The following is an 8596-nucleotide window of genomic DNA, read 5'->3' as shown; positions in this document are numbered from 1 at the left end:
CATTTTACAGCCCAGAACTTAACGTCCCCATTCACTTCCGAAGCTGATCTTTTTTTTTAGACCGTGCTGGTTTGGCGCAACCCAACTATCCACACGTCGGTTCATCACTACTCATACAATAACTGTCATTCAACAATGAGGCCATTTTGAGAATATTTGGAATTTATTCTTCGATATTCCAAAAGATAATCAGCGAGTTAAATCCAGAGGAAGGTAAAAAAAACTGACCAGACCAATGTCTTCCCTTCTTTTTTTTTTTTCGGATACGAATAATACCGCCCTCAGTATTCAGTATGCCGCTCTTTACCTGTAGAATACTCCATTAAAGCTATAAGTTACTTATTGGTTTACCTGGTGAAAATAAACAAGTGAGATGGGAATAGATTTGGTTTTTATTAAGTTGCCTAATAATTCTGCACAGTAATAGTTACCTGCACAAACAGATCCTCCTAAGATACCAAATCTAAAAACCCCTCCAACTGCCAAAATATTAAGCTTTGATATTTATGAGTCTTTTGGGTTGATCGAGAACAAAGTTGTGATCAATAATAAAAAAAATCCTCTAAAATACAACTTGCCAAATAATTTTGCAAACGGTGTATATAACTTGTCCCCTCCATACATCTCTCTCTAATCTCCTGATACCTACCCACACATAATCTCCAGTATATAACCTGTCCTCTCCATACATCTCTCTCTAATCTCCTGATACCTCCCCACACATAATCTCCAGTATATAACCTGTCCTCTCCATACATCTCTCTCTAATCTCCTGCTACCTCCCCACACATAATCTCCAGTATATAACCTGTCCTCTCCATACATCTCTCTCTAATCTCCTGCTACCTCCCCACACATAATCTCCAGTATATAACCTGTCCTCTCCATACATCTCTCTCTAATCTCCTGATACCTCCCCACACATAATCTCCAGTATATAACCTGTCCTCTCCATACATCTCTCTCTAATCTCCTGATACCTCCCCACACATAATCTCCAGTATATAACCTGTCCTCTCCATACATCTCTCTCTAATCTCCTGATACCTCCCCACACATAATCTCCAGTATATAACCTGTCCTCTCCATACATCTCTCTCTAATCTCCTGATACCTCCCCACACATAATCTCCAGTATATAACCTGTCCCCTCCATACATCTCTCTCTAATCTCCTGATACCTCCCCACACATAATCTCCAGTATATAACCTGTCCCCTCCATACATCTCTCTCTAATCTCCTGATACCTCCCCACACATAATCTCCAGTATATAACCTGTCCTCTCCATACATCTCTCTCTAATCTCATGATACCTCCCCACACATAATCTCCAGTATATAACTTGTCCTCTCCATACATCTCTCTCTAATCTCCTGATACCTCCCCACACATAATCTCCAGTGTATAACTTGTCCTCTCCATACATCTCTCTCTAATCTCCTGATACCTCCCCACACATAATCTCCAGTATATAACTTGTCCCCTCCATACATCTCTCTCTAATCTCCTGATACCTCCCCACACATAATCTCCAGTATATAACCTGTCCTCTCCATACATCTCTCTCTAATCTCCTGATACCTCCCCACATATTGTTTCCATTCAATTCCTGTCCATATTGTATCCAACTCATGTTATGTAACAATGTTACATGCATCATATAAATAATTGAGTCAGAACAATATAGTATCAGATACAGAGCGGATTTCCTTTCAGGATAATTAGCTAGTGACAGATCTTGTATCGCTCCTCTTTTTGCAGTGCATCTTTGCTGCTTTGTCAGCTGGAGGGGTTCCTCCCTTTTATAGTCTTTGCCCCTCTTAAGGGGTTGTTCAGACCTCCTCCCACCTGTGCCGTATTTTAATAAATGTGCACACATAATTAGACATATCTGATTTATTTTCTGCCCCTCGCTCCTATTCCTCCGGGCTCTGAAGAATGCAGTTACACTTTAGATAATGTGGATATGAATATGCAGAGGACTCTGGGGGTAGAACACGTTTTATCAAAGCAAATACCCTCCGGCGCTGACTGATCTGTGATATTAGGAGACGGCTTCATGTATAAACAATTAGTCTGTGGGGTCAAAGTTAAAAAGAAAGCTTGCTACGTTCGGATCATTCAGGAGGTGGGGGCTAATTAATTTCTTATTTATTTTTTTAGTTCAATACATTTTTGGAATTTTTAAATAAAGCGATTTTATTCATTTGATGTTAAATTTATTTATTTATTTAGTTTTTTTATCTGATCCAGATTTTGGAAAAAGAAAAAAAAAGAAAGAAAAGAAACGGCAGTTCTGTAACGTAGATGTTCTTTGCAATATCTTGTATATTTTGCAGAATTTTTTGACAGCGGCTTCTTATATTCCAGCGTTAATACGACATGAACAGGAGAGAATTAGGACTGCGCACATGCAAAAGTACTACAGAACGCAGCAAGTCCTCGGGGGGGGAGGGGGGTTCGCTGTATGTTTCTCCTTATAAGTATCCCATTCAAAACTTAAATATGTTTTGCTTTCTGTTGGTGCAGCAAGGGTTAATGACATTTTCCTTTACTAGTAGCTCCTGGTTAGCTCACCTTAGGTGCAGCTGGTTTGTGACCTCTCCTATCGCCTTTAAATAGTCACATGAGCCATAACCTAATGCTGGTAATAGACTCTCATTCTGTTTCTGACCACCATGGGGGAGCAGGGCCACCACCAGGAGGGGACAAACAGTTGTCTAGTCCGGGGCCTCAAAAGAAGGGGGGTCCCTTCACGCTTCATTTATTGGCTTACAAACCAAGGGCGCCGCATAACTACTGTCGGATAAGCTAAATTTCGATCATCTTGTAGACGTATTTGAAGGTTTTCGGTATGTGGGGTCTTAATGTGCGATTGGTGAGGATGTGGTGCAGAGGTGGAGTTTTTTCAAGATTGGAGGTGGGACTGTGGAAGGTGTGAGCGGTGGAGGCGGAGCAGGGATGGAGGAGGAGCTGGGGTGGAGTCTCAAGGGGGCCCCAAAATTATGCCAGTCAGGGGCCCTGAAATTCCCAGTGGCAGCCCTGGAGGGAGGACGTTCTCTTGGAGTTCCTGGAGCTTAATTGTTGCAGTGCTACTTTTTGGAGCATAGTCGGCTGCAGCATTGGTGTCTGACTGCAGCAGTGAAGTTTGTTTGTATTTCCTTTTGTCTATATTCCCATTTGTCCTCCTTCCCTGTGTGGTATTGTTGCACATTACCGTAGTGGTGACCTTTAGTGTACTCACCGGTTTATCACTATCCTGTAAGGATAGATAAGGATCTAATCTTTGAAAAAATCTATAAAATAATTGGAATAATATAATAATACTGAAAAAAAATCAAACAGAAGAAGATATGAAACAAGATATGGAATTCCAAAAAAGTGTTTCACTCCAGAGGTTCTTTATTCATCTTTAACCAGCAAATGTTCAAGGAAAGATAAAACAAAAAAATCTGTATAATTTACTCAATGTAAAAAAAACTAAATGAATTCTACTGATTTTCAAACCATCTATAAATATTTAGTAAAATCAAGCAGAATAGTGAGTGCAGCTCTGGAGTATAATACAGGGGGTAACTCAGGATCAGTAATGTAATGTATGTACACAGTGACTGCACCAGCAGAATAGTGAGTGCAGCTCTGGAGTATAATACAGGGGGTAACTCAGGATCAGTAATGTAATGTGTGTACACAGTGACTGCACCAGCAGAATAGTGAGTGCAGCTCTGGAGTATAATACAGGAGGTAACTCAGCATCAGTAATGTAATGAATGTATACAGTGACTGCACCAGCAGAATAGTGAGTGCAGCTCTGGGGTATAATACAGGAGGTAACTCAGCATCAGTAATGTAATGAATGTATACAGTGACTGCACCAGCAGAATAGTGAGTGCAGCTCTGGGGTATAATACAGGAGGTAACTCAGGATCTGTAATGTATGTACACAGTGACTGCACCAGCAGAATAGTGAGTGCAGCTCTGGAGTATAATACAGGATGCAACTCAGGATCAGTAATGCAATGTATGTACACAGTGACTGCACCAGCAGAATAGTGAGTGCAGCTCTGGAGTATAATAATGGATGGAACTCACGATTATAAGAGTGAAAGGGTTACGTTCAATATTAAGAATTCATGTTTCACAGGATATAGAAGCATCAGTGACAATGTAACCTCAGCTTCATAGAAACAGAAGAAGATAAGAGCAGTATATTCTAAGGAAAAAGGAAACCGCAGAGAGGTGTGAACGGAACGAAGGAAGTGGTTACAAAGCTTCCTGCTGAGATGAAAACCGCGACCTGGGAGGGCTGAATTCAGAGCCGCCCCTGACTGACACCGGAACCTGGGCGAGGACTCTGCGTCCTCCGGGAGCTGAACCCTGGAGGCCTCGAAAGAGTAACTCAGGTCCCTCTAACAGGGTGTCATATGGAGGTTTGCACAAAGTTCACCCCCTGTCATGGTGGCCTCAAGCCCTGTTCAGATTGCAGATTCTGACACTCCCACCGATGGTTTCTCTGGTGTCTGGGATCAGCACAGGCAGACTCAGGCGTCGACCTGCTGTGTGCTGACTCATAAAGGTACTTTACACGCTGCGACATTGCTAGCGATCTTGTTAGTGATGTGACACACCAGATCGCAGATGAGAATTGCCTAGATTGCACACAGGTTATATATTTTTTTTTTTATTAGCACCGGTCACATGTGCGATCTCGGCAAATCGTATGTGCGATCTGGCGTGTTACATCGCTAACGAGAACGCTAGCGATGTCGCAGCGTGTAAAGCACCCTATAGGGTTAAGGGTACTTTACACGCTGCGATCTCGCTAGCGAGATCACAAGTGATCATACCCGCCCCCGTTGGTTGTGCGACACGGGCAAATCGCTGAGAATGTAAGACCGCAAGGGCAGGGCCCTCTTCCCTCTGTACTAGTCTGTCTATTGAAACTTGTTTATGTATTCTGTATGTAACCCCCTTCTCATGTACAGCACCATGGAATCAATGCTGCTTTATAAATAAATACAGTCATATGAAAAGGTTTGGGCACCCCTATTAATGTTAACCTTTTTTCTTTATAACAATTTGGGTTTTTGCTATTTCAGTGTCATATATCTAATAACTGATGGACTGAGGAATATTTCTGGATTGAAATGAGGTTTATTGTACTAACAGAAAATGTGCAATCCACATTTAAACAAAATTTGACCGGTGCAAAAGTATGGGCACCCTTATCAATTTCTTGATGTGAACCCTCCTATCTACTTTTACTGACTTACTAAAGCACTAAATTGGTTTTGTAACCTCATTGAGCTTCATAGGCAGGTGCATCCAATCATGAGAAAAGGTAATTAAGGTGGCCACTTGCAAGTTGTTCTCCTATTGGAATCTCCTATGAAGAGTGGCATCATGGGCTCCTCAAAACAACTCTCAAATGATCTGAAAACAAAGATTATTCAACATAGTTGTTCAGGGGAAGGTACAAAAAGTTGTCTCAGAGATTTAAACTGTCAGTTTCCACTGTGAGGAACAAGGTAAGGAAATGGAAGAACACAGGTACAGTTCTTGTTAAGCCCAGAAGTGGCAGGTCAAGAAAAATATCAGAAAGGCAGAGAAGAAGAATGGTGAGAACAGTCAAGGACAATCCACAGACCACCTCCAAAGACCTGCAGCATCATCTTGCTGCAGATGGTGTCAATGTGCATCGGTCTGGAACACAACACATGGGAAAGAGTGAGCACAACTACACCAAACATATACTGGAAAATCCAGGATAATGGAATCAAGCAAGAGGAGTCCCTTGTTGCATGCAAAAAGTGTGAAAAAGTTTATTAGTAACACAGAGAAATATTGTTAAGACCATTTAAAAATGGGAAAGATCAAAGGAATGATCTACCCATGAGCAAATTGGCACATCACCAACCAAAACCTCATGAATTAATATAAAGCATACAAGCTCAAAATAGCAGTACCAAAGGACAGTATACAGCAGTACATAGTCACCAATTGTAGGATTCACATAAATATGGTACAGATCAAAGAGAGCTAATACAATACCAGGTAAGTAAATAGTGAGGGAGGTGGTATGGGTGCGCCTGCCCCACGCGTTACGCCACCATATGTGGCTTCATCAGGGGTAAGTTGAGGAGTGACCGGAGCCTAAATATATATATATACAAAAGGACCATTAATAATTACTAACCGGTGGGTTGAATAAACCACTCACCAAGCAGGTGAGGAGGGCAGAATCCTCTGTAATCTCCCTGTAAACTGGAACCAGGCTGTCGGCGTGCGTTCCACAGTGGAATGCAGCACCATGTGATCCGGTCATGTGACCGGAGTGACGTCAAGCCCCGCCCCTCAACTCCTATGGAGTAGGGAAGCAGTTATCAGCGTCATTCAGAGTCTGGTATCACTAAGGATACCACAGATAAGACCCTGAACAGCAGATGTGCACATCTATTGGTTCCATAGTAATGTAATCCTTTTAGTGTAAAACAGGAAACTGGTCACCCCAGTGTGTGCTGAAACAAAAGAACGACTTAATATTGAGTGAGAAGGACGTCTGCCTGTAGGTGGTCCGGTCGAAGACAAAGTAATTGTGTCGGAGGATAAAGGCCAGTAAATCCAAAACAAACATACCGTGAGCTGAGATATTGTCCTGGTCATCCTTGAGAAAGGTGGAAACGGCATGTAACCCTTCTTTATGTCCTATGCTCGTGTAGAGAGCCTCGACGTCTAGGGAAACAAGTAAGGTCTGTGGAGGTAATTCAAGACTATCCAAAATTTCCAGCAAGTGCATAGTATCCCGTACATAGGACTTTAAATTGGCCACAAGAGGTTGTAAGTAAAAGTCTATGTAGACACAGGCATGTTCACTTAGACCACCGATCCCTGCCACAATTGGCCTTCCGGGTGGATTTTGAATACATTTGTGCACCTTCGGAAGTAGATAAAACGTTGGCGTTACAGGATGAGTATTATATACAAAGTCTCGCTCCCTCTTACCTATAACATTCCGCGACAATGCGTCAGCAAGCAAGGCATCCAATTTCTTCTGGAACACCGAGGTGGGGTCGGAAGGTAATACCGTGTAAAGAGATGTGTTAAGAAGCTGTCTTTTGGCTTCCTCCACGTAAAGATCCGTAGGCCAAAGGACTATGTTGCCGCCTTTGTCAGCTTCTTTGATGACAAAAGCTGTGTTGTTCTTAAGGGTGACAATAGCATCTCTCTCATCCTGGGTAAGGTTATCATGGGCAGCACCCCTGATCTTAAGTGTAAGTATATCCTGTACCATGGTGTTAAAAAAGACGTTAATAGTTGGGCAAGTCCCAAAAGCCGGTGTTTTTTGAGACGGTCTGTATATGGTAAACGGCTTCCTACCTGAGGGATCCTCAATCTCCTGTAACAGATCAATCAGGTCCTCAAAAGCTCTTTGTTCCATTTCAGGTAAAGATTGTAAGGACGAAGGGTAGAGGTGGTAGTATTTGAACATGAGGCTTCTGCAGAAAAGATAAATATCCTTAATCAGGGTAAATTTATCTAATTTCTGTATTGGTGAGAAGGACAACCCACGTTTCAGGACAGTCTCCTCTGCAGGGGATAAAACATGATCAGACAGGTTGATTATTTGGAGTGTATTCTCACCAACTATCTCCGATTCTTGTTCTTGTAGCGAGTCTGCATGTATACATTCTGTGTCCGATTCCGTGGTATTCTTTTGTTGTTGGTTCCTCTTCCGGCCACCTCTTCTCCCCCTCCTTCTGCTTCGCTTGTGTCTGTAGATAAAAAATCAGTAGACGAGCCTTCGCCCGGATTAATTGAGTGGCTCTGTTTAGACACAGCGAACCGAGATCTTCTATTTCCTTGATGGCTCCACCTATAGGCATGGTTATCCTCAAAGTCTTTCTTGTCGCGAGCAAATTTTCTCTTTTTGCCGGCAATAATGTCCTTTTCATACTTATCAATGTTTTCTTTCAATTTGACTAAAAATGGTTGTACCAATGTATTATTATCAAAGATGTTAATTTTGAGCTCAGTTGCCTTAATACTTTGGATAAAGTTTTGAGCAATATACGAGGTGGTAATCCCACTCCGGCACTCCTGAGAACTGAATCCTGGTGGATTTTCCAGCTTGATACAGTTATGCCCAATGGCATTAATGAGAATCTTTTATTTACTGGGTACTATAAAAAATAGACACTCTTATCCTGCATTTTGATTGGGCCCCCCTTACCTTCCCCTCTTTGTTCCACTATAAACATGAGAATTCCATATAAACTTTCTCAAGGATGCTTTACTGTGTCTGCAATTAACCCATTCTCTGCTCCATTTGTATACCTGTTTGTTTGCTTATTCCTGTTGCTTTGCACCTGTGCATTATATTGTATCTAAATGTGTACTGTCCTTGCAGAGAAAATATTAAGTCGTTCTTTTGTTTCAGCACACACTGGGGTGACCAGTTTCCTGTTTTACACTAAAAGGATTACATTACTATGGAACCAATAGATGTGCACATCTGCTGTTCAGGGTCTTATCTGTGGTATCCTTAGTGATACCAGACTCTGAATGACGCTGATAACTGCTTCCCTACTCCATAG

The 8596-nt window shown here is 42.0% G+C and overlaps 1 long non-coding RNA gene across 1 annotated transcript; it reads right to left on the bottom strand.

The window, feature by feature from the left end:
* Positions 1 to 5859: 5859 nt before the first annotated feature.
* Positions 5860 to 7941, bottom strand: LOC142313199 (uncharacterized). The gene is made up of 3 exons (XR_012754403.1): positions 7644 to 7941; positions 7380 to 7498; positions 5860 to 7284 (listed from the first exon to the last, which is right to left on the bottom strand). It is a non-coding gene; the product is annotated as an uncharacterized LOC142313199 (long non-coding RNA).
* Between the last annotated feature and the right edge of the window lie 655 nt (positions 7942 to 8596).

This window comes from Anomaloglossus baeobatrachus, chromosome 5, assembly GCF_048569485.1.
Source record: "Anomaloglossus baeobatrachus isolate aAnoBae1 chromosome 5, aAnoBae1.hap1, whole genome shotgun sequence".
NCBI lineage: Eukaryota > Metazoa > Chordata > Amphibia > Anura > Aromobatidae > Anomaloglossus > Anomaloglossus baeobatrachus.
The sequence above is the reverse complement of the archived record's forward strand: the minus strand, read 5'-3'. Positions and strand labels throughout refer to the sequence as shown.